The sequence below is a fragment of the Apodemus sylvaticus genome, chromosome 17, assembly GCF_947179515.1.
Source record: "Apodemus sylvaticus chromosome 17, mApoSyl1.1, whole genome shotgun sequence".
Lineage (NCBI taxonomy): Eukaryota > Metazoa > Chordata > Mammalia > Rodentia > Muridae > Apodemus > Apodemus sylvaticus.
In genome coordinates, this window is record NC_067488.1 from 2,883,084 (window position 1) to 2,909,060 (window position 25,977).

The 25,977-nt window shown below is 39.9% G+C and overlaps 1 protein-coding gene across 2 annotated transcripts in view; it reads right to left on the reverse strand.

The window, feature by feature from the left end:
- The window catches only part of Stk3 (serine/threonine kinase 3), a 267,772-nt gene that overhangs the window by 43,504 nt on the left and 198,291 nt on the right, over positions 1–25,977 (reverse strand). The gene's annotated exons all lie outside the window — the stretch shown is intronic.

A 25,977-nucleotide genomic window follows, 5' to 3' on the forward strand; every position in this document is an offset into this window, starting at 1 on the left:
GCTTTCATGCTCTCTGGTGAGAAGTCTGGTGTAATTCTGATAGGTCTTCCTTTATATGGTACTTGGCCTTTTTCTCTTACTGCCTTTAATAGTCTTTCTTTGCTTAGTACATTTGGGGTTTTGATTATTATGTGACCGGAAGTATTTCTGTTCTGGTCCAGTCTGTTTGGAGTTCTGTAGGCTTCTTATATATTCATGGGCATCTCTCTCTTTAGGTTAGGGAAGTTTTCTTCCATAATTTTGTTGAAGATATTCGCGGGCCCTTTAAGTTGTAAATCTTCACCTCATCTACGCCTATAATCCTTAGGTTTGGTCTTCTCATTGTGTCCTGGATTTCCTGGATGTTTTGGGTTACAAGCTTTTTGCATTTTGCATTTTCTTTGACTGTTGAGTCAATGGTTTCTATGGTATCTTCGGCATCTGAGATTCTTTCTTCTATCTCTTGTATTCTGTTGTTGATATTTGCATCTGTGGCCCCTGATTTCTTCCCATGGTTTTCTATCTCCAAAGTTGTCTCCCTTTGTGATTTCTTAGTTGTTTCTACTTCTGTTTTTAGATCCTATATGGTTTTGCTCATTTCCTTCACTTGCTTGTTTGTGTTTTCCTGTAATTCTTTAAGAGATTTTTGTGTTTCCTCTTTATTGGCTTCTATCTTTTTACCCATATTCTCCTGAATTTCTTTTATTGTTTTTGTGATTCCATTGTAAGGGTTTCTAACTTATTCATGTTCCTCTGTATTTCTTTAAGAGATTTATTTATGTCCATTTTGTGTTCCTCTAGCAGCATCATGACCAGTGATTTTAAATCCAAATCTTGTTTTTCTGGTGTGTTGGGGTATCAGAACTTGATCTTGTTGCAGAATTGGGTTCAGATGCTGCCATATTGCCTTGATTTCTGTTAGTAACGTTCCTACGTTTGCCTTTTGCCATCTGGTTATCTCTGGCATTAGTTGATCCTGTTTTCAATGGCTGGTGTTTGAACCTCCTGTAAACCTGTAAGTCTATTTCTGCACCTCTGGATGACTGAGTTTCCCCTGGCACAGATTGCTGATGTGCTGCCCTCCTCCTGTGTGTCTTTGGAGCCCTAGTGTGTCCTGCCCCAAGCAATGCTATATTTGGGTTGTCTCTGTGAACTTGGTGTAGCCAGTCTTCTCCTTCAGGGAGCGAAGATGGTAGATGCTGTGGGGACCTTTTCCAAGTGCTGATCAGTCTGCAGGGCAAATGACTCCCTGACCAGGTTGGCACACAGACGGCCTGCCAAGCTGCCCAGGCCCTGAGTGCTGGCAAAAGCCTGACAGGCTTAGACCCAAGCGATGTTAGCCTTGGGCTATGTCTGCGTAGCTGGCTCTGTCCATTAGATCTCTCTGGCAACTGGGAGGCAAGATGGTGGAGCACCCCTCATAACTGGCTTGCAGGAGGCAGAGGTCTTCTGGGACTTCAGTGTGGTAAAAAGCTCTGTAACTCCGATGCACACAGCCTGGCTGGCCAGCGGTGGCCAGTGGTAGCAGGCACAGGACTCCCCCTGGTCCTCGTTGACTTGGTTCTGGGGATGTTAAGTCTTCTCAGTCAGGTTTCAAATGGTATCTCCCTCTATCCTACTGCATCCCAACTGGCTAAGTGCACCGATGACTGGCTCAAATTAGCAAGTTCAGTACTGTATTCTAGATCAGCAGCCATCAAATATTTTCTTAATCTAAAAGGTGTATAAAAATATCCACCCAGAAAAAAATGGTATGCTAAGCAATTTTAAAATGAGATTACAGAATAAGACCTTTATTACTGCCTAGTACAATAAAGTACAGGTGTCTGTTTTAATATATTGCACTGCTTTTGATTTAAATGCCACTTAAATGAAAATATTCATCTCATTTAACCAACAAATTCTTGATGGAGCAAATGCTGTTTGGGCAATTGTCAGAAGCCATGTCAGTGTTGGTGAGAGTGCGGAGGGCCTCTGTCTTGGAGATTTAAAATGTGTCAGGCAGTGGGGAAAAGGATTCCTAAAGTGCTTAATGAAAGCCTGAAAGCAGAATAATGAAATACTTATTGAGAGAGGTGACATTTTATAGGGAGGGGATGCTGGGAAAACAACAAGAATTAAATGGCATCAAGCAGATGACAGCAGGGCAGTGTGCCTGGAGAGGCAGTGCACACAACTCAGAAGAAGGCAGAAACATCTGCAGTAACATCAGGAGCCAAACTGTGATGGGGCGTCCAAAAGAAGTTTAAGGCTAAGCTCCCAGACACAGAGTAAAATCCAGCCGCTAACCTGGACACCTGTTTTCTAAAAGTGCCACACAGAAAGAATAAAAAGTGCTCCAAATAAGTACTCAGAAGAAATGTCTATCCCACGGCACCCGCTGTGACTAAGCATGGAAGAAACGAATAAACCAGGAGGTTGTAGCTACATAGCTCCGGGCTGTATGGAAATGAAGACAACCAAGAGTCAGACTTCTCAAGGCCCTGAGCTCTTCACTGTGGAGCCACTGTGCCAAGAAACACATTGAACGTTTAGTTTTGAATCAGGAAGAATACATTTTTACCTTTTATTTTCGATAGAAGATTAGATTCTAATCTTTCTGGTTTCCTTCAGATGAGCACTACAGGTATATTTTTGCAAGTCTGTGAATACTTAATTTAAAAGCCATGGACAGCAACCTCAAGGAGCCCTGACCGTGCAAAATGTTTTATAAATAGTTCCATGTGCACTGTTCATCTGGAACCTCACTAGAGATGGATAATGACCTTGTATTTTGTACTCATTTATTCAGAATTCGCCAAACCTTCTGTTTTTAATTACATACTTAATTCACCTAGCATGGTCTAATTACCGAAAACAAAACATCATTTAAACAAAAGGTGGCCTTGAACTTAATCTATCAAAACACCAGTTAGTTTAAAAAGTTTTCAGCTCTTAACAAACTGCCAAGACATGCAATAGTAATTTTTCAAATGCGATCATACGCTTTTACAGCAAAAGGTTTACTGCATAATCAAACATCTGCATATACTTTAAAAATTCAACATGTTTCACTATTAATACAAATTTCTTTAAATTTTGATAGACTTTAAAAATCTTAAAGCTGAAGTTCATACTACAATATAATTTTTAAATATCCAAGGTCAGTTTGGCTTTGAAAAGTCAAATTATCATAACCATGGCTAATTATTGACAAAATGTTCTAGAACTCTATGTACTCCTATGTGGGATTTTTCCTTAGCATCCTCCTGTGTGATATTGTAGTATCACATGTGTCTCTCAAAAAGTTCATGCCTTTTGTCTGTAATCCTAATGTGCAGCACACACCTCAATCCACACAAGCTGACTTATGATGCTGTAAGAAACTATCTCCACAGTGGGGACAGGATCTTGTACACAGAAAACCCTAGGATTCCTTGCGCAGGAAATGTCAGAGGACAGAGTGGCAGCTGCCAGGTGCTGGACTGAGGAAGTGAGAGTGTTTAATGGGCAGTTTCAGATTTGTAAGAAATAAACACAAACATATTCAACACCACTGAACTGTATGTGTGCAAATGGTTAAAATGATAAGTATGGTAACCAAAATTCTCAAAACGGATTTAAAGAAAATCTGGTAAAACAATATCTTTAAAGAACAAAACTAGAAGACATAATACTACTTAATTTAAGAACTTTCTACAGAGTTAAAATAACTAAGACAGTACAGCCAGTGGAACAAACCAGACTGCCTGGAGAAAAATCGAGGTGTGGTCAATTGATTTGAGAAGGGTCTAAGCTTACTCAACAGAGAAGGACTAGTCTTTTCAATAAATGGTTCTGAGGCAACTGGCTCTGAACCACATGGAGAAGAATGAAGTTTGATGCTGACTTCATATCATATACATAGACAGATCAGATGCCCACGTTTAAGTAACAGCAGAAAGCATGAGAATAAACTGTGACAAAAGAATCTCACCATTGGCACCAAAAGCACAAAAAGAAAGAAAGACAGATCAAGTCATAAGAATTTTTTATATATTTTTATATTTTTTTATTCGATGTATTCTTTATTTACATATCAAATGATTTCCCCTTTTCTGGGTCCCCACTCCCCAAGTCCCATAAGCCCTCTTCCCTTCCCTTGTTCCTCCATCTACTCCTTCCCACTTCCCTGTTCTGGAATTCCCCTATACTGTTGCACTGAGTCTTTCTAGAACCAGGGCCCACTCCTCCATTCTTCTTGGACGTCATTTGATATGTGGATTGTGTCTTGGGTATTCCAAGTTTCTAGGCTAATATCCACTTATCACTGAGCGCATACCATGATTGATCTTTTGAGACTGGGTTACCTCACTTAGTATGATGCTCTCCAGCTCCATCCATTTGTCTATGAATTTCATGAATTACTTTACTACAGGGCAATAGTGATAAAAACTGCATGGTATTGGTACAACGTCAGGCAAGCGGATCAATGGAACAGGATTGAAGACCCAGAAATGAGCCCAAGCCATAAGAAATTAAACCTGATTTTAAAATTCGAGTTTTGGTTTCCTTAAAAACCACAGAAATAGTACAGGGGCCTGTTTTCATTTAAATCCCAGGTGTGAGATGTGGGGGCTGACTGTCACAGCAGCTCACTATGATTTCCTTCGAGCTTGAGCAGGGCATGATTTTGCTAGTGGCAGATGGTTTCTGTGATTGTGTGATGTTTGGAATTCTAGGGACTTTTCAGAAGGTATATAAATGTAGGGTCAACAATGAGGTTGATTGTTGTTATTAGAAGTTTGTTAAGTGTGAAAAGAGAGAAGGAGGAGGAAGAAGAAGGAAGAAGAAAGAGAAGGAGGAGGAAGAGAAGGAGGAGGGAGGAGGAGGAGAAGAAGGAGAAGAAAGAAGAAAGAAGAATAATTAGATATCTTGATGGAAAAGAATAAATTTCCCCAAGAACTCAACACTCCAAATTATCAGTAAGTAGTTTAAAGATAAGTTCTTTCCTCTCCATCCTTCTGTCTCTCCTATCTGGTGTTAGGAAGTTGAAAGGATAGAGAAGGGTGAAAAAAGAAGAACCTGCAAAGTAGCCAAACACTGGCTACAGGATGAGGCTGGCGAGATGGCTCAGTAGTTAAGAGCATTCATTGCTCTTCCAGATGACCTGAGTTCAGTTCAAAGCCTCATATCCTCTGCCTCACCACTGCGTATAACAGTAGCTCTAGGGCACCTGATATCCTCACATACACCTCCCTTCTTCTAAACACACACACACACACACACACACACACACACACACAGAAGTGGGGGAAGAAAGAGAAAACATAAATATTTTAAAGAAGTCAACAAGCAGTCTAGTTTCTCCAAAGAAATATGTAAATGAACAATAAGTATGCTTAACATATTAGCCATTGGAGGCACATATCAAAACCACATGAGAAACCATATCCTACCTTCTTGTATACTTCCAATCAAGATGACAGTTAACAGCAAATCTTATAGGGAATTAGGGAAACTAGACCTTCACACACTGCTAATGAAAACAGAAAGCATGTAGTCCCTTTTATAAGATGGCCTGAGTCAACCTTCTTAAGAGTGCTACACTCTAATCCATGACTCAACAATTTTATTCCCAGGAATACAGCAAGGAAAAATGAAAACGAATGAATGTCTGAACAAAAACACATCTAAAATTAATCATACCAGTGTTACCCATAACAGCTGATAGAAATCCAAATGTCTATCAACTGATCTATGGATAAACAAATGATATATTTATAAGAGAAATGCCATAAAAGGAGCACATGCTTTGCCTTAAATAAACCTTGAAAGTTCTACATAAATGCGAGCTGTCCATCCCTAAGGACTGTTCAAGGCGGGTAAGCACATGGTCTGCATGGCTGTAAAGAGTGGCATGGAAGAGAAAGCCTGGGAGTAACAGGGGGCCTGGCAGGGGTGGGCTGGGGCGGGGCCTGGCGGTGGGGTGGTTGGGGCTGGGGGGGGGCAAATGTTCTAAAGTTGATTGTGATAATGGATGCCCACCTCTCAATGAACCATACAGGTAAAGGTTTTACTTATGGGTAGAATTATATTTTTATAAAACTATTTAAATGCATACAGTTAAATACAGTATGTTCCTGGGAAAGGCAGCAAATGAGATAAAGGTTGCAAATGTCTGGAGAAATGTCTTTCTAGCCAGGCTGATTTTCTGAATTCTGTTACAAATTTACTAGAAACACAAACACCTGGTTTATATTCTACATGCACTGCAACACAGACACCTAAACATTGTCTTTTTCATTTAAGAATGATGCTATATTGGTGATAAATAATTAAGGCGGTGGTAGACAAAATTTGGACTGAATTTTTCTTAAAATAAGCAGTTAAGCCAAGTCCCAAAGGTGACAGTGGTTACAGAGAACCAGCAACATCAGTGAGGAGCAGCCCAAGTAAGACAAGGCCACAGGTCAGCAGGCAGGCCTTCTAGTTCTTATGTCATTTCTACCATCTACCGCTCTTACTCCATGCATGTTCTACCTCTGTGTTATGGGGAGGCCTAAACTGTAAGATAGGAAACTTCTCATCTTAAGACATGGAGTGGTGATTGGTTACAGCAGCTAACATAGACACTCACATTCTCTACACATACTCATTAGAGAGCCCTCTCAAGAGTCATCAGTTTTCTAAACATCTTCATTCTAATAACAATGCAAATTCTAGCTTAGACTTCTCTTCTGAATTCTTACCTACACAACTGTTTTCATTTGACTTGATTTTTGAGAGAGGGTCTTGCTAAGCAGCTCAGGTGTGCTGGCTGGGTTTGTGTGTCAACTTGACACAGGCTGGAGTTGTCACAGAGAAAGGAGCTTCAGTTGGGGAAGTGCCTCCATGAGATCCAGCTGTGGGGCATTTTCTCAATTAGTGATCAAGAGGGGAGGGACCCTTGTGGGTGGTGCCATCCCTGGGCTGGTATTCTTGGGTTCTATAAGAGAGCAGGCTGAGCAAGCCAGGGGAAGCAAGCCAGTAAGGAACATTCCTCCATGGCCTCTGCATCAGCTCCTGCTTCCGGACCTGCTTGAGTTCCAGTCCTGACCTTTGGTGATGAACAGCAATTTGGAACTGTAAGCTGAATAAACCCTTTCCTCCCCAACTTGATTCTTAGTCATGATGTTTGCGCAAGAATAGAAACCCTGACTGAGACATCAGGTCACCTTGAAATCTGCTATGTAGTACAGACTGAGTGGATTCTGAGAGAACTGTGAACCTCCCCTCTGCTTCCCAAGTGCTGGAGTGGCATGTGTTTGTCTCTGTAACTGACTCCCATGTACAACTGTCTATATGCTGCTCACACTTAAAATATGAACAGATCCTTTCCCATCCAACATGCCCTTTCTCCACTGTGGAACTAACTGTCTTGAATCTCCTATTACTTTAATCTTCACATTCAAGCAATCATAAAATCTGTGTTATCCCTGAAATTTGTGCCCCTGTAGCACAGGAGTCAGAAATACACAGAGTAACAGACAGTATCTCAAACTGAGTCAGGCATCTATAAGTCATTTTTTGGCTATTCTTGAGCCCTGGAGTTCCATATATGTTATAATTAATATATCAAGTTCTACAAAGTCATTGAGCTACTATTAAATAAATTTAATAATTTCATCACACTAGATTCCCATACCAAAAATAACTATCTATATTACAAATGTGGTTGTTTACAGAAGCTTCAAGAATGAAATTACAGAAGGACACACAAAGTACAGCTCATTCTATACAAAACCTAAATCAGCAAGACTGAAAAGCTGTGGAGATACTCACCAGGCAAAAGAGCTTATTGTCCACACACATGACCGGAGGCTAAATTCCTAGCATCCACATAAAAGACTGTGTGTATTTGTGACTCCTGTGCTATGGGGGCACAAAGACAGGACCGTTGAAGTTTGCTGGCTGACATCCCATTTCTGAGTTCAGTAACAGACCTTGTCTAAAAAGAATCAGGGCAGAGAGTTATAGAGCAAGGTATCTGACAACGTTCTCAGGTCTCTGAGGCACAAGTGTGTGCAACTGCATATGCATGCATACTACACACAACCCTCACAGACAGAGAAGCAGCAAGACTCAACAGTCTATTGTTTGGAAATATATTCCTGTGAGATGGCTCAGTGTGCATAGGTGCTGTCTACTAAGCCTGACCACTCAATCAAATCCCAGGATAAGAGGAGCAAATCAACAAATCAACTCACAAGCGCTGTAACCTCAGCCTGTGCACCCTGGAAGGGCAGACCCAGACACATAAGATACAACTATGAAAGCAAAAGTAAATTCACAAATGCTTTAAATATAAAGGAGTGGTTTGAATATGCTTGAGCAAGGGAGTGGCACTACTAGGAGGTGTGGCCTTGTTGGAGTGGGCGTGGCCTTGCTGGAGGAAGTGTGTCACTGGGGGTGGGCTTTGAGACCATTCTCAGAGATGCCCAGAAGTCAGTCTTCTCCTGTTTGCCTTCAGAACAAGATATAGAACTCAGTTCCTGCAGCACCGCACCTACTTAGATACCGCCATGCTGCCTGCCATGATGATAATGGACTGAGCCTCAGAATCTGTAAGCCAGTTCCAATTAAATGTCCTTTTGTGATATGTATATGCTTGGTCCAGGGAGTGGCACTATTAGAAGGTATGGCCTTGTGGGTATGGACTTTAATACCCTTGTCCTAGCTGCCTGGAAGTCAGTATTTTATTGGCAACTTTTAGATGAAGATGTAGAACTCTCAGCTCCTCCTGCACCATGCCTGCCTGGATGCTGCCATGCTCCCACCTTGATGATAATGGACTAAACCTCTGAACCTGTAAGCCAGTTCCAATTAAATGTTGTCCTTTGTAAGAGTTGCTTTGGTCATGATTTCTTTCCACAGCAATGAAACCCTAACTAAGACAGAGTCTATACCTACAGCGGGCAAGAAGGCTCAACAAACAAGCCAGGTGCCTAAGTTCCTCAGAACCCATGGAAGAAGGAGGTGACTACCTCAGCAAAGGTGATTTTAAAAGGAAACACAAAGTGTCTGTTTAAGGGATGCAGTTTCTTTGGGGGATGAACACAAAGCTGTGGTCCAGGTACATAGCTAGTTGGAACGTGCTTGCTTTGTAAGCATTCACTTCTCTAAATCCACATAGAAAGCTGGGCACAGCAGTGTGGGTTTGTAACACCAAGGACAGAAGAGTTGCTGTGAGTTGCTAGGCAACCCATAGAGTGGCACCAGTAAGCCCAGTACCAGTAAAATACCCACCTCAGCAGGAAGGTGGGGAGCACCCAAGGAGCATCACCTGAGGCTACTCTATGAGTTCCAGATGCACATGGATCCATGTGTACTGCTTATACACTTGTCCCTGCAACACACACTCACACAACCCTGTGCACAGCACCTCCACTTCAATATTCTAAAACTAGTTGTGGTGTTAGCTGTAAAACTGTGTGCATATGAAACCCAAACTGGACTGGATAGTTTAAGTGGGTGTGTTAGGTCAAGAGGGAAGACTATAGGTCAATAAAGATGTTATAAACGTTTAAAATAGCTGTGGATAGTTATATGACAGATTTATTTATCAAAAAAACTTGGACAAATCTATGGGAAAGTAAACCTAAAATTAAGCTTTTGACTATTTAGAATGACTATCACAATTTGACAGAAAAGAAATAAACAAAATGATTGGTATACATATTTTAAAGTACTTTCAAATAAATATTTTAACCATGTGGTCTTGATTGCTTCCAAAATATACAACAAAACAAGGAAAGTCCATTGCAAAAACTTACATTAGTGTCTACTCACACACCTTGGCTGGGCCCTGCTCACACACCTTGGCTGGATAATGAGGAGCAAGAAAGTTGGCCATGGGAATAAACAGCTTTCCAAAATACCCTCCAAATTTGTCCAATCACATACACATCCTTTCCCCACTTATCTGCTATAGACTTCTTTTTTAAACCTAAAAAGTTTATGTAATGACCTTGCCTGCTAGAGCTTTAGTGTGCGGTGAAAGGGAATTTACAAAGTGGATTAATCACAGGACTAGGGAACTTTCTTTCCTTGACTTGCTCTGGGGCATCGAGGCAGGGTTGATTGGTAGTTTTTGTCAGTTGAGGTTTTCCTAAGCATACCTACACTAAGTACATCACTATAAATTTGATTTTACTTTTAAATTTTGTCACAGTTAAAAATGTGGTTTAGGATCAGAATCTTTTACTAACTGCTAATCGGACAAACTCAAAGGAAAAGTTAAAGAGAAAAGCACAGGGTTTTGAATGAATTCTCCAGATACTGGTATCTAGGTACCTCACAATACAAGTCACAATAAAAGCTGGCAAAATTAAAAACAAAACAAAACAAAACAAAAACCCACCCTGATTCCAGTGTGTAAGGACTTGTACTAAGAAAGGATCCTGGGCATAGCTGTTTCCTTAAGTCGCTACTAAGCCCCATGCCACAGTCATGTGCAGTCACTGCTGGTCTACACGCATGCACACATACACATGCATGTATGTGCTGTCTGTGTCTGTGTCACAAGACAGTTATGCACACTATTTCTCTTCTTCCAGCTTCTTAATCAGTTTTGTCAACAGTTATATTTCACTACGCCAAACAGCCCCCTTCTCCTACTCCAGCCACTGTCTTTAGCATCTGTAGCATCATAGGGTTTAAAAACTGTAAATAAATCTTAACTGGTTATGTCTTATTCACAACTACTCTCAATGAATAAAAAGAAAGATTCTTTTTAACTACTAATACATTAAAAAATCCAACAACTTATGTCCAGTTTATTACAACTAAAGAAAAACAAGAAAATGCCCAGAAACAGAAGGTAAATGTATCAAAGTAAACTCTTTTCTTATGAGTACCCGTGTGCTTAGTAAAGTGGCCAGCAGCAGTGGGTGGCAGAAACACTGTTTCTACTTGGACTGGATGGCAACAGCTGCATGAACTAGGCAAAGTTACGTTGTGTGCGGGAAGGACAAGAGGACATGAAGGCCAATCCCCAGGCCTTAGACTCTCTCTAAAGCTGGGGGCAAAGGGGACACCTAAAATACATTTGGATAAAGAAAACATTAAAAACTTAAGTTGTTCAGCTGTTAAGTATGTTATTCTAGAAAGTCTTCTGAAAGTAAAACATGAGATACTAATATATACTTAAATCATGTTATTTCCAGAAAAATATAAAAAACATAACACATTCTAACTCAATGTTGAATGTATCAACAGTTCCTACTGTTCTGGGAACTTAATTAATTGAGAAAAATAGTTCTAATTAGATGACTAACATCTAGTAAGAAAACTGTTTATTCACATGTGAGTTTTAGTTATTTCAAATATAATGCCTAATAATTCAGTATTTAAGCTTTTCTATATGTAATAAAATACCAAGTCTTCAGAATATGAACTAGCTATATTGTATATATTTGTGATCCTTTTTAGTAATATGTTTAAAGGTAAGTAAAATGCATATATATATTATATGTTATACATATATGTGTGAATAAATATATATTCTCACTTAGCTGTCTGAAGTGTTTTCCTTCACAGAAAAGCTATTGTGCATCTCAAACCAAAGCACTGAGTGGCCGGCCCGGAGCCAGTGCTGCCAACAGAGGCTTTCTCTTGCTTGCCCCTTTCTGTCATGAATTTCTTTTAGAATTTATCATGAATTATGATGCTTACTAAAACAGATTTTCAAAACTATACAAATACATGAACCCTACCTGCTTCCTCCTGAAACACGCTGTCTTTTTGCACAAAACGTGGAGTCTGAATAGAAGTCCTCAAGGGGCTTCAGCCCTTCTAGTCAAAGGAGGCAGCTTCACTGTTTCACATTTCCTTAAGATACTAATATAGGCCAAGTTCTCCCTAAATTATAAGGTCTCTTCCTTTGTCTTAGTATTCATTTAGTTATTCTCAGCTAAACTGACACACATGACCCTGTCCACTAGTTAGTTACGGAGCAGAAACTGGATTGAACAATCTCGTATGTGCCACGTTTTAAAAGTTGAAACTTGTTAAAAGTGATGTGATCGTTTTTAAAATTCCAGAATAATAAAACTACAATAACACAGTGTAGTGTGTTATTAACCTGACTTTCCTCTAAGTTTCTTAGCAAGAATTTGCTTTCAGTCCAGTGTTATTTTATACTTTTAGAATCACTTTTTAAAAGGCAAATAGACAAAGTTAGGAAATATCTATTTGGTGATATGAAGTAGGTACTATTTTTTAAGCAGACTCATTATAGGATTCTTGATGCCACAAATTAAAAATGGAATAAATGTAGAAATACTAAGTGTCACATATGGGCTATATTGAGTATTTTGATAGCCTGATACTAAACATACTCACAAAACTAAAAGTTAATTTATCCTGCTCATTATAAATTTGGACAAATGCTAAGTATGGTCATTTTGGTTAAGTAAAAATCTAACTACTAAAAAATTTTAATCTGAAAGTTGGGTCAAATTTCCCCTGGTCTGTTTCTACTTTAAGTCTAGATACCCAAGGCCTGAGACAGTGAGTATGCTTTCTCCTGTCCTAGGCTTGGCCCATACAGAGGCAGCGGAGAGGAGCAGGGTAGGAAAACGGTCACCAAGCCTGATTCTCTCACAGTAGCGGCCTTCCTGTGGCACAGTCTGGTTCTGCTGAGCACTGGCTCCCACACTGGCACGGCTCCATACAGACTGAATCGTGGTTTTGTTGTTTTACTTTGGTTCCCTCTATCAGGAAGCATCCTGAGGAAAGGGTTAGCTTGTCCCCTTTACACCATCAGTTCAAGCCAGCCCTCCCACAGGAGGCAGGAGCAGCTCCAAGCAGAAGGCTGTCTCTTCCTTCGTCTGCAGGTCTTCACGTGAGCCACCGGAAGCAGTGATGCTCAAAATGGTTGGCTTCATAAGGAAATAAATGTGTGTTTTCCTCTAGCCTCTCTGGAAGGTGCTGTTTCTCTGGATCTGCCAATTCTGTTCTTCAGCGTGTTCTATCAAGCCTCTTTAGCTTCAGAAATAAAGGAATTAAAATTGCCATATTGGTGGTGCCAGGACAGGTTTGCAGATTCCATCTGGGAGGTGAGGTACTAGTCTCTCTTTCCTGTAAGGGCATTATCTGTGATTGGCTATCTTGGTGCTTCCAACTTGGTTTGAATGAGGAGGCTGTTAGGAAGAGCACTGGACCTCAATAGTATGGCTTCCCTTTGTCCTCTTATGTAGGTTAGTAGGCTAGGGTGACTACTTGGGAGTGGTGGTAAACTGTGGGTCAGCAGCTCAGCCCCATCTGATTGGTGGCTTTGCATCACTTGGCCTTGATTGCAAGCCTTAAGTCTTCAATCTAAGACCAACCACAAACAGTAGGAATTATCACACTCAGTCAGCATTAGGAATAAACACTGATGACCTAAAACTACATCTTCAAGCATTTCATGTATTTTATATTTTTTCCTTCATTCATCATATATCTAGTAAATGTATGTGTTCATGCAAGTGTGTGTGTGATTAGACACTGTGTGTGTGACTAAGCACTGCTAACTGGAAAAGTTCCTTTAAAAAGCACTGATGGGAATAGGCACGGACATCTATTTATTTCACCCATGACGGATGGATCAGATGGAAATGAACAAAGTTAAAAATAATAAACATGAAAGTGAAACCAGTGGATTTTAAAGTCATTTTTGAGTAAGCAGTAGTAGGGACTGTCAATGACTACTATGTAGCCATGTAGCCTACTTCAAGATCTATGTTAGTTAGCAACAAGTCTTCTTTCAAGAGGAGAGAACTTAGGATAAGTTAGCATAGACTTTCATAAACTGTTTTCTGTGAAATGTTTAGCTTCATACTAATAAAATACTAATGCAATCCATATGTGGCACCTCTTACTCACACATTCATTTCAACTTTTATTTGTGTAATAAAGAATTCTGTAATGAGACTTCATTTAGAAATTACTTAAAAAAAACAACAAAAAGTACTTGCTTTGTATCTTCAAAGAAATAGTTCACAACTTGTCTATTTGCCTTATAAAAGTTGACTCTGAAAGTGTAACTATGAACTGAAAGCAAATTCATGCTAAGAAACTTGAAAATTTCCATGCTGATTACATGCTTTGAAGTGTACGTATATCAGGGTGCTAATTTAGGTACATACCTAATTAGCTGCAACTGTCTAAAAAGTGCTTATATAATTTATTTATAGCCTGGGACACTACAGTAAATCCTTAAGGAGCTGTTAAAAAAAGATGGCAACAGCTCAAACTGTCCCTTAAATTCTATCTAAGTAAATAATCTCTTCATGCAAACCCAAACAGCAATACCTCATCGCTGGGAAAGTCTCAGGAGGCAGCTTTGACCTGTCTGCACTGAGCTCCGGTTAGTTTAACATACAACCTTGGCTGGAGGAAGTATTTCCTCTGTAAACTTCTCTTGCTCTGTCTACCTTAGGCCTGGGGATAAATTCATCCTAGCAACCCTCTTTCCTCACTCCAAGGCTCTCTCTGGTTGATTTCCTATGTTCTCTATCAAGTCTTCTCCAGTTCACAACTGCAGCTGACATTTTCAATGTTTTACTGGTTACATTCCTTCCAGGCATTGCACACTTAGTGCAGACTCGGAATTCAGTAGCTTGCCCTCCGCCCTAAACCTACAGCTTGTTTCTCCTTCTTTCTCTAGTTTTCACTTCAAACAATGGCAACATCATTTTAGTTCTTTGAATCAGAAACCTTTAAAACACGGTGTTTCCTCACACAGCTGGCTATGCACGTGACCAGCCGCCCTTTCTCCACTGACAGTCCCATCTGATTTTTAATCTGATATTTCACTTTGGCTCTATACAACAAATTTGGTGAGGGTTATTGGTTTGACAGCAGTTCCACTGCCCAGATGACTAAATCCCTGCTAGAAGCCTCACTTGGCAAGTTCCACAATTTATTCCCTGCTTAGCAACATCCTCTCATGAACTCTAGCAAGACGACTCATAGGGCACAGTAACAGCTTAGTGCAGGACTGATGTCTTCAAATAGGGTCAAGAGGAAAGAGAGGAAGTGACTCTTGATGAGAGAGAAATTCTCACATGTAAGAATTACTGACACAGACTACAGAAAGGTACTCACAGTTAACTAAGTTCTAGAAAAATCTAAAAAGACCTCAAACATGGATTTCTAGCACACCAAAACAAACAACAACCAGAAGTGGCAGCTACTGAGATAGCCAGGACACAGACATTTTAATTTCCCTAACTTAGATATGGAAATTATAAAGACTATTTTAGTTTGGGCACATTATACTTAATAATCTTACAATGAAGGAAAATGGGAAGACAGGACTTGCTTGCAGACTTTACTTATGACTGGATGCTTTCTTTAAAAGGAGAACTTATTTGCATCATTTCTTTTGTGCCTTACAGAGACAAGTCAACAGGAACATATTTTAGTGTTCATAGGACAAAACGGTTAATGTCTGACCCTATGTAAAGCAATTTCAAGTACGTCACACTGGCCTGTAATCCCAGCGCTTGGGAGGCTGCACCAGGTTGAGGAGTTCCAAGCAATCCTATGGCCCCAGATTACGTTAGACTGTATCTCAAAAGAAAGAAAATAAGAAGGAAGCAAGGAAGATAAAAGAAAAGAAGAAAGAAAACAAAGTTAAGACTAAACTGAAGTTCTATAAAATTATAACAATAATTTTATTCAAAATCCTCAGGTAACAATATATTGAATATCGAACTTTAACAAGTTCATTATTTAAATCATAAATAGTTTTTCCTAAGACCTATGAAATAAATCAATGTCATCAATATGCCACTTCCCATGTTTACAGTACACACTGTTATCTTTCACCTTCTTGCAGAGGCTGTCATAAAATCTATCTACAGTTATGAGAAGAAAATATTTTTCCTGCTGAGAACAGTTATGAAGTCAGATGACTTGAGTTTGTGTTGTTAAAGAAACAAGACTCCCTATATAGCCCAGGCTAGCCTTGAACTCACAATTCTCCTAACACCCACTTCCTGAGTGACAGACATGTATGCTCAGATGCCCACTTAAAGTTGGGATTTTTTTAAAGGTGTTATTTATTAGAGGTCTGGTGAGGTGGGGGTAGGGACATCCACATGGGGACACAGGGAGGGAAGGAGGTATGGGATGTCGAACAGGAGGGTGGACAGGGATTGGTGGGGTGGGGAATAAAATATGGAGTATATAAAAATAATAAAAAATTCTCACAAAACCAAAACCAACCAACCACCAACCAAACAAACAAACAAAAGAAAATTATGTAGCAGGAAGAATCCAACCCTTAAAAGATTTTGTATGTAATGAAAAGAGAAAAACAGAAAAGTCAGCTACTTTAATGTCAGATTGTGAAAAAAAAGGTGTATCAGTTCAACCAGGCCAGCAAAGCAACAGGCTCCACAGAAGGATACATTTCTATGAAACACACACATTAGGCAGCCACTTACTTGAAGTAATTATAAAGGTGTAAAGCTAATTTTGCATTTAAATAGATTTTTGCTCATGCCAATTCAAGTAAAAAGTATCCTGTTCCACATAATACAAGTTACAGTATATGGACTGGGCATACTGTAGTTCTATATTTATGAATGCATATGTATATATGCAACAGTTTTTTCCAAAAGCCATCAATGTGAGGAAGAGTGGGGTGGTGGGTATGAGAGGAGGAGTGAAGAACAGAAGCTGGGGGCTCGATGTAATGATATAACCCCAAAATTAAAAAGTGGAAAAATAGCCTGCTCTACTTCAAGACAGAAATCGATATAGTCTTGGTGCCCTCAATCAATTCTAAAATCTTACTTTAAATTTCATGGATTATTTCAAGAGGTAAACATTACAGGGGCATCAGTTTTAAATTAAAAGATGATGAATTAGATTGTCTAACCCTTTGATCCTAAAATTCGCTATTGATTAGCATCTCTTGATATAATCACGCTAGCAGTCCATGATGCTCACTGACTGAATATTACATTAAGTATGTGAACAGAAAGGCCTTAGAGTCAAAATGACTTCTCCAGACACAACAGTATATTTGTTGTTAATGTAAAGTTGCCACTTTTCCCAGTACAATCTTCTACGTAAATTACACTTAGAAGAACACATTTGCTGTGAGGAGAAGCTTTGCTTTCTAGAACTTTCCTGAGGGGACATTTTTCTTTTTGTCATATGCTTTAAACATTGTAATAAATTCCAATTCAGTGACAAGGAACCCCACACTGCGCCTGCCTCCTCTCTGAGATAATCCAGTAAGCTCAGGCCTGCTCACTTTAATTTGTAAAGGAAGTGATGCCAAAATCAGTTTTAACTTAAGGATTAATTATCTAAATAAGCAGAATTACCTTAATGTTTTAGTTGATTTTTTGCCTGGACACAACTATCAAATAATAGAAACTATGCTTTAAATATCATATGTAGAGATAAGAAAGCTAAAGCTTTACCATAGGTGGCTAATGGTGTAAACTATACCTCAGAGGCCAGGAGCAGTGCAGACTCTGAATGGCTGACCTTTAACCTCTGCTCACAGTCTCTCAAAGTACAGCCATCTTTCGAGGAGGCTGTTTTTCTTTTCAAAAGAGGCTATGATTCTTTTCAATGTCTCAGTAGACCCACAGCCACAACGGTATGCAGATCCTACAGAGCTAGACAGTCACATGACACAACCCTGCACGTGCCACTCCATCTGTTGGATGTGACTGCCAACACAATTTCATGAGCTGGCAAAGAATAGGCAAGAATTCTGCAAGCATTTTGAAGCACAGGCTTCTCATTAGTTTTAATTTCCTGTTGGCGCTCTAAGGACCAAGTGAGTGGTACCCAATGTGTCACATAAGAGGAGCTCACGCCACACGTGCACCTGTAATCATAAACTCACTCAGGCAACCTGCACGACGCTGGAGAGTTTATGAGTTTACTTCTTCTGTACCTCATAAAAAATAAACCTAAAGCACCTACAGATATCTTTGTATAGCCTGTTAATATTCTTGCACACATCTGGAAATAGTTGACAATAATTATTTAATTAATGCAAAGCTAATCGATGACAATGTGCTTAAATACCCAATTAAAGTGGTTTCCTCGGTCCAAAGAACTGAAAGAACAGTCCTTTGAGAGTAAGACAAGCTTTTAGCCACAATTTCTTTAAAAGGGAAAGTTGTCTGCACTTAGATAAAGCCATGCGTCATGTAAAAGCCTCGCTGAGGGCTGCCTCAGGTTTTCTCCTCAGACTTCCTACATGGCTGGCCCGGCTACTAGCCTTTCGTGTCCAGCGGACTGTCTCTTGACTCTCCCTTCACCACTGCTGGCAAGGAAAGGTGAAAGATGTCCAAAGGACGCAGCAAGGCTCCCAGGAGCTCAGGGCTCATGCTTCCTGGGTTCCTGTTGCCTGCACTTAAGTCATTGGGTTTTTCTGTAGCTCTGGCTCTCACCTGTCCTAATGCTTCAACACTGGGACTCATGCTGTGGTGATCCCCAACCATAACATTATTTTTGCTGCTATTTCATAGCTGTAATTTTGCCATTGTTATGAATTGTAATACAAATACTTTTGGACATAGAGGTTTGCAAAGGGCACTACCCAAAGCTTGACCGTTGCTGCTATAACCAAGCTGACTTTCAAACCTAGGAGGCAGGACTGTGGAAGGCCTCTGCCAGTTTAAACTTGGAGGACAGAGTTTGCTATTTTTCTGCCCATAATTACTGTAGATTTGAAACTTCTAGAGCTACCCTCAGGGGTTCCTATAGGCCTTAGCTCAAAAGAACAACACAAACTTAATAAATAAATAATCAGAATAATCAAGAAATGTTAACTTACCATATTGTGCTAAAACCAAAAACAGTTGACTTACCTAATTTCTCTTATACTAGTAATTATTTTCAACTCAATCTCTTTCTTTAAAAAGGGAATAGATGGTTTCTCTTATTCCAAAGTCTTAACATTACCAGAAATATGTCTATTTAAATATGATGCTGTAACTTTTGAGAAGCAGGATCTGCATGCACTCTGTTTAAACAATCTGTATGCTAAGGATGCTTTGGAAATACTTCTAACAAACAGCAAACATCAGACCAGTGCTTTAATAAGCAGATCTGCCTCCTTTATGTGCTTTAGGTATCTTTACACACTCTCAACAGAGCCCACCCTTCAACCCCTAACTTTTTTTTTAATGGAGTTAAAATAATAAGATAACTGGCCCACATATATTTTATCTCCTATCCTTAAATGGTAACTTTCCAATTTGTCTTGCCATAAATTCTATTGTTATATCAAGAACATAATGAAACAATTCACAAGTGTTAAAATTTTAAAAGAAAATATACAAATTACATTGCATACAGATTTTAAGTTAAAAAAAATGTTTCTGAGTCTGTGCACCTGCACAGCAGGTGACTTTCTGAACAAGTCTTTAGGAATCTGCATCTCAAGATGGTTAAATATTCTCTCTTGTGAAAAGGCAGAAGGATAAACAGAATTTCTATGTCTTGAAAAACTGGACAAAATAACTTTGGCTTATTTTAAGCAACTTCTATCAAACAGACAAAGGAACCTACACAATTCAGTTCTCTTTTGGAAAGCAGCCTTGAAGCATGCCAATGAGAGAGGACGCAGATCTTAGTACATTCACACCGATGAGCCACACGCTCGGACACACTGTCTGAGAGCAGGAAGAGGAGGGCGACCCAGACCTGCGTGGGGTCAGCAGCTGCTGTCAGCTGGAGCCCATGCTGCCTTCAGGTCACTGCCTTGCACTGTGAGCCAAGCAGCGTCCCAAGTCACACACTGCGCCTGCCTGCCCGCCCGCCCATGCTTCCTGTGCGTCACAGGCCGTCTTCCCCGCTGCGATTCCTAGCAGTTCTTACTCATCTCAGGCAGCCCTTCTTTTATTTACTCCATTTATGTTCTCTCCTGTGGCTCCTACAAATATTTTCCATTTCCTCAAAGTAATGAGGAGGTGGAACTGTTCCAGGTGACAAGTGCAGGAAAGGCCAGGGAGGCCAGAACTAGCTCAGTCTCTCTCTCACGTCCTCTTCAAGGCTACCTACTCTGCAAGTGAGCAAAAAAATTGCTCTAGTATTATGACCCCTTGAAGTCTCTGTCTAGCTGAAGATATACCTCCCTCTTAGCTTTAATCTTTTCATTTTTCACTTTTATCTTTAGCATTAGTACTCATCAGTTTAGTAAGCCAACCATTTTTGTTGAACCATTTTCCCTAATGTCTCCCACATAGATGCATGTTGCTTTCCATGTTACATTTAATTAATATTTTATTCCAAGTCCATGCTTTAGAACTTATTTTCTAGTATCCAAAGTCTTTTCCTATCAGCCAATCCTACATAATAATCTTAATCATAAAAAGTTTTTTTGTTAATGTGGCCCAGAACAGCATACAGGACCCAGGCAGATGTAAAATCAGAAATCTACTAACTTAGAAAAGGTAAATGCCCAAGGTTTGGAGTTTAATAAAGAAGCAGAAAAAATGTGAAGAAAAGAAAACCATCAATATTTTTCACTGATTTACTTTATAATAACTTAACTGAAAACTCATCAATAATTGGTTATTTATTTGATCTTGGCCAAAAGGCTGCAAAGATTATATATATACATACACATACCAGTATGGGAGTTGAAGGGGGGAAGGGACAGAGAGAGGGGGGGAAGGGAAGGAAGGAGGGAGGGAGGGAGGGAGGGAGGGAAGACTGACCATGAACAAGTACCTGAGTGAAGTGCCCGAGGACAGAGTGCGGAGCAGACGTAACTCAGCAAGTACTTGGGGAGTGCAGCTGGGATGGGGTGACCTGCCCAGTAATTGTGCTAAAGCTGATTAAATAAATCTAGTAGGCCTCAGTCTCATTTATTTATGAGCTAGCTGGGGATAGAGATATTTACTTTTAAAAATGCATTTACAAGTTCCTCCATTCATTTTTGAGATATTTTTGTCCTGTTGCTATTTAGTTTAACCCACTATGACCTATGTAATTTGAAAACATATTCTCCAGTTTTATGAGTTACTCTTCACTGTGGTGTCGTTCCCTTTAGAAGCCCAGGTTTTCAGGTTGGATGGCATCTGCTTTATCTAGTCACTCTTCTGTTATTTGTTCTTTTGCTGTCATAGCCAAAAAAAAGGATGAAACCCAGCAACAGGAAGCTTGTCGTGCTTCTCTGTTAGAGATGGACCTTCAGCTGACTTTGCTGCCTCTGTCCACAGAACCAGCTAAGGGCCAGGCTCTTGTCCCTCTCTTGGGCATGTCCAGCGTTCCCAGCACCGCCAGCCCTCTGCTCCAGCATATGCTGTATTTTGGACACCGGACGCTACACTAAGGCCCATGAGGTAAAGGGTGGCACAACTGGAAGCGACAGACTGAGATGTGAGCTCTTAGACCACAGAGGGCACGCCTGAGGAGGGCGCTGTGGGACCCACCATGTTTTCTTTCCTGCTTTTGAGCTCCAGGTTAGTCATTTACTGCCTCTGGCTCCCTGCACACCATCTGCCACCCTGTGCAAGGTTTGAAGACATCTGTTTTACTTGCTTATATTCTGAAACCTCTAAAACTATGGGATTAAGTAAATTTCCTCATTTTAAGTTAAGTACCTGGGGTATTGTGACTCCCACGGGTCTCACCCTTGTCAGAAGTCCACGGAGCACACGTGAGGGTTGGCCTTGGGCTGTTCTCCTTTCACAGTACATACCCTTCAGTCTTCCTGCCAGTACCACACAGCTCACTGTGGCGACCTTTACTTCTTTTCTTTTCTTCTCAAAATTCATTTGAATTCTATCAGCCCTACAATTTATAATGAATTTCTGTGCTTTTCCAAAAAGTGTTGCTATAGTTTTGATAGAGTACATGAATGTGCAGATCTCAGGGTGCTCTTAACTTTCTAAATCTTCCAATAAATTAATAGGACATGTCTTTCATGTGTTGTTATTTTCTTTCTTTCAACAGTATCTTGTACTTGTCAGTGTCCTGCTTAAGGACACTGTTTCTGATGATACTCTACACTGACTATATCTGAAATCAACAATTGTATGTCAAGGTCAAGAGGACCATACCTTCTGTTCTCATCACATTCAAAGGTGTGGTGTGTAGACTGCCTGTGGGGATTAAATAAAGAGCCTGCCTAAGGAATTATGGACACGTCAGCAGAAACCTCAACAGATAATCTTAGAGGCCACTCAGCTGTCTTGGCCAAGCAGGTAAATTCCTGAAGTCACTTGGGAAGCCCTAGGTTAAGACCCACAGAACAGCTACTTAGTGCACCAGCTGCACTGTTAGTCCACAAAACAGGGAGCAAATACAACATCTGTCTAAAGTCAGGCCTGATGGAAGTTCAGTCCCTGGTACCTACATCGTGGAAAAAGAGGATTAGTGTTAACTGTCAGCTGATGTCCAAGTGTGTGCTGTGGTACATGCATGCCCATACATACATGCCCACACAAACCAACAGCAACTGTGACCTTAAAACACTAAAGCCGTTATGTATGAGGATGGTTCCAAAGACTACTGAAGCAAAATTAAAACATCTTATTTGCTATTTATATGTGGTATTTTATCTATCACATTGCTTGCTCATTTTAAACCATACAAGAGGCTATTAAGATTCATTCTGACAGAATGCTTTGATGCTAAATATTCTACATTATTTATCATTCTCATAAATGATTTACAGCTTAAACATCAGCATTATAAATACTTTATGTATGTTTTAAAGTAGATGGGCTAAAATGAAATCTTACCAGAACAAAATAAATACATATTGTATTTTTTAAAAATCGGAGCACTTTCTAAGTTCACCGATCTTTAAAAAGCAGTAAGCCGAATATTGCAGTTGTTTTCAGGCTGACCTGTGGATCACAATTCTAATATCTACTAATAATTATTACTAACTCTACTGAGTAGAGGTTTTTAAATTATGAAAAGAACTCAAGTAACTAAGACATTGAGGAGAAAAGTTTTCAAAATTAAAACTATTTATAATCCCAGTTCAGCAGGCTCAGTGGATAAAGATGCCTGAAACCAAGTCCAGTAGCCCAAGTACAAAACCTAGAAATTATATGGTGGGAAGTGACAACTGATTCTCATTTTCTGATTTCTAAATTCACACACACACACACACACACACACACACACACACACACACACAAATAAAGGTGACTTTTTTAAAAACGCCATTACTTTAAAATAATTATAATCCCAAAGCATTTATCATGACATCTAAGACAAATAAATTAATACTACTTGAAATTTTAAGATATATATCTATATACATTTTATTTGCCTATAAAGTATTATGCTTATTAATAAATATAATTATAAACAATTATAATTTTGCTTGGAAAATAACTTTTCCAGAGTATTCTTCTTTATTAGATATATTCTTTATTTACATTTCAAATGTCCCCTGCCCCCAGAAAATCCCCTAACCCATGCCCCCTTCCCCTGCTCACCAACCCTCCCACTCCTGCTTCCCTGCCCTGGCCTTCCCCTACACTGGGGCATCGAGCCTTCACAGGACCAAGGGCCTCTCATCTCACTGATGTCTAACAAGGCCACCCTCTGCTACATATGCAGCTGGAGCCATGGGTCCCTCCATGTGTACTCTTTGGCTGGTGGTTTAGTCCCTGGGAGCTCTGGGTTTAGTCCCTGGGACCTTCAGCTCCTTGTGTTCTTTCTCTAGCTCCTCCATTGGGGACCCTGTGCTCAGTTCAGTGGTTGGCTGAGAGTGACCCCCTCTGTATTTGTCATGCACTAGCAGAGCCTCCTAGGTGACAGCTATATCAGGCTCCTGTCAGCAAGCAGTTGTTGGCATCCATAACAGTGTCTGGGTTTTGTTACTGTATATGGGATGGATCCCTAGGTGAGGTAGTCTTTGGATGGTCTTTCCCCTCAGACTCTGCTTCACACTTTGTCTCTGTATCTTCTCCTGTGGGTATTTTGTTTCCCTTTCTAAGAAGGACCAGAGAATCCATACTTTGTTCTTCCTTCTTCTTGAGCATCATTTGGTATGTGAATTGTATCTTGGGTATTCCAAGCTTCTGGGCTAATATCCACTTACCAGTGTGTGCATACCATGTGTGTTCTTTTGTGATTGAGTTACCTCACTCAGGATATTTTCTACCTCCATCATTTGCTTAAGAATTTTATGAATTCATTGTTTTTAATAGCTGAGTAGTAGTATTCCATTGTGTAAATATACCATATTTTCTGTACCATATCTCTGTTGAGGGACATCTAGGTTCTTTCCAGATTCTGGCTATTATAAATAAGGCTGCTATGAACATAGTGGAGCATATGTCCTTATTACATACTGGAGAAACCTCTGGTTGTATGCCCAGGAGTGGTATAGCAGGGTCCTCCGGTAGTACTATGCCCAAATTTCTGAGGAACCACTAAACTGATTTCCAGAGTGGTTGCACTAGTTTGCAATCCCACCAGCAGTGGAGGAGTGTTCCTCTTTCTCCACATCCTCGCCAGGACCTGCTCTCTCCTGAGTTTTTGACCTTAGCCATTCTGACTGGTGTGAGCTGAAATCTCAGGGTTGTTTTGACTTGCATTTCCATGATGACTAAGGATGTTGAACATTTCTTTAGGTGCTTCTCAGCCATTCAATATTCCTCAGGTGAAAATTCTTTGTTTAGTTCTGTACCCCATATTTTACTAGGGTTATTTGGTTCTCTGGAGTCTAACTTCTTGAGTCCTTTGTATATATTGGATATTAGCCCTCTGTTGGATGTAGGGTTGGTAAAAATCTTTTCCCAATTTGTTGGTTCCCATTTTGTGCTACTAACAATGTCCCTTGCCTTTCAGAAACTTTGTAATTTTATGAGGTCCCATTTGTCAATTCTTGATCTTAGAGCATAAGCTATTGATGCTCCCTTGTACCCACGTGCTCAAGGCTCTTCCCCACTTTCTTTTCTATTAGTTTCAGTGTGTCTGGTTTTATGTGGAGGTTCTTGATCTACTTGGACTTGAGCTTTGTACAAGGAGAAAAGAATGGATCAATTCGCATTCTTCTGTATACTCACTGCCAGTTGAACCAGCACCATTTGTTGAAAAGGCTTTTTTCCACTAGATGGTTTTAGCTCCTTTGTCAAAGATCAAGTGGCTATAGATGTGTGGGTTCATTTCTGGGTCTTCAATTCTATTCCATTGATCTACCTGCCTGTCACTGTACCAACACCATACAGATCTTATGACTATTGATCTCTAGTACTGTGTGAGGTAGGGGACAGTGATTCTGTCAGAAGCTCTTTTAGTGTTCAGAATAGTTTTAGCTATCCTGGGTTTATTGTTATTCTAGATGAATTTGAGAATTGCTCTTTCTAACTCTATAAAGAATTGAGTTGGAATTTTGATGGCGATTGCATTGAATCTGTATATTGCTTTTGGCAAGATGGCCGTTTTTACTATATTAGTCCTGCCAATCCATGAGCGTGGGAGATCTTTCCATCTTGTAATGTCTTCTTTGATTTCTTTCTTCAGAGGTTTGAAGTTCTTGTCATACAGATCTTTCACTCGTTTGGTTAGAATCACACCAAGATACTTTATATTGTTTGTGACTATTGTGAAGGGTTTCATTTCCCTAATTTCTTTCTCAGCCTGTTTATCATTTGAGTAGAGGAAGGCTACTGATTTCTTTGAATTAATTTTATATCCAGCCACTTTGCTGAAGTTGTTTATCAGCTGTAGGAGTTTTCTGGTGGAGTTTTTTGGGGTCACTTAACTATAATATCATGTCATCTGCAAATAATGATAGTTTGACTTCTTCCTTTCCAGTTTGTATCCCTTTGACCTCCTTTTGTTGTCTAATTGCTCTAGCTAGAACGTCAAGTACTATACTGCATAGATATGGAGAGAGAGAGCAGCCTTGTCTAGTCCCTGATTTTAGTGGGATTTAGAGTATTTTTGCAAAAGTAACAAATTATTTAAAACTTGCTAAAGCAAAACTTTACTCTAATATTTTTTGTTTCATCAAGGAATTCAGAGAACTTAGTGCAAGTTCTGGAAACAAGTGCA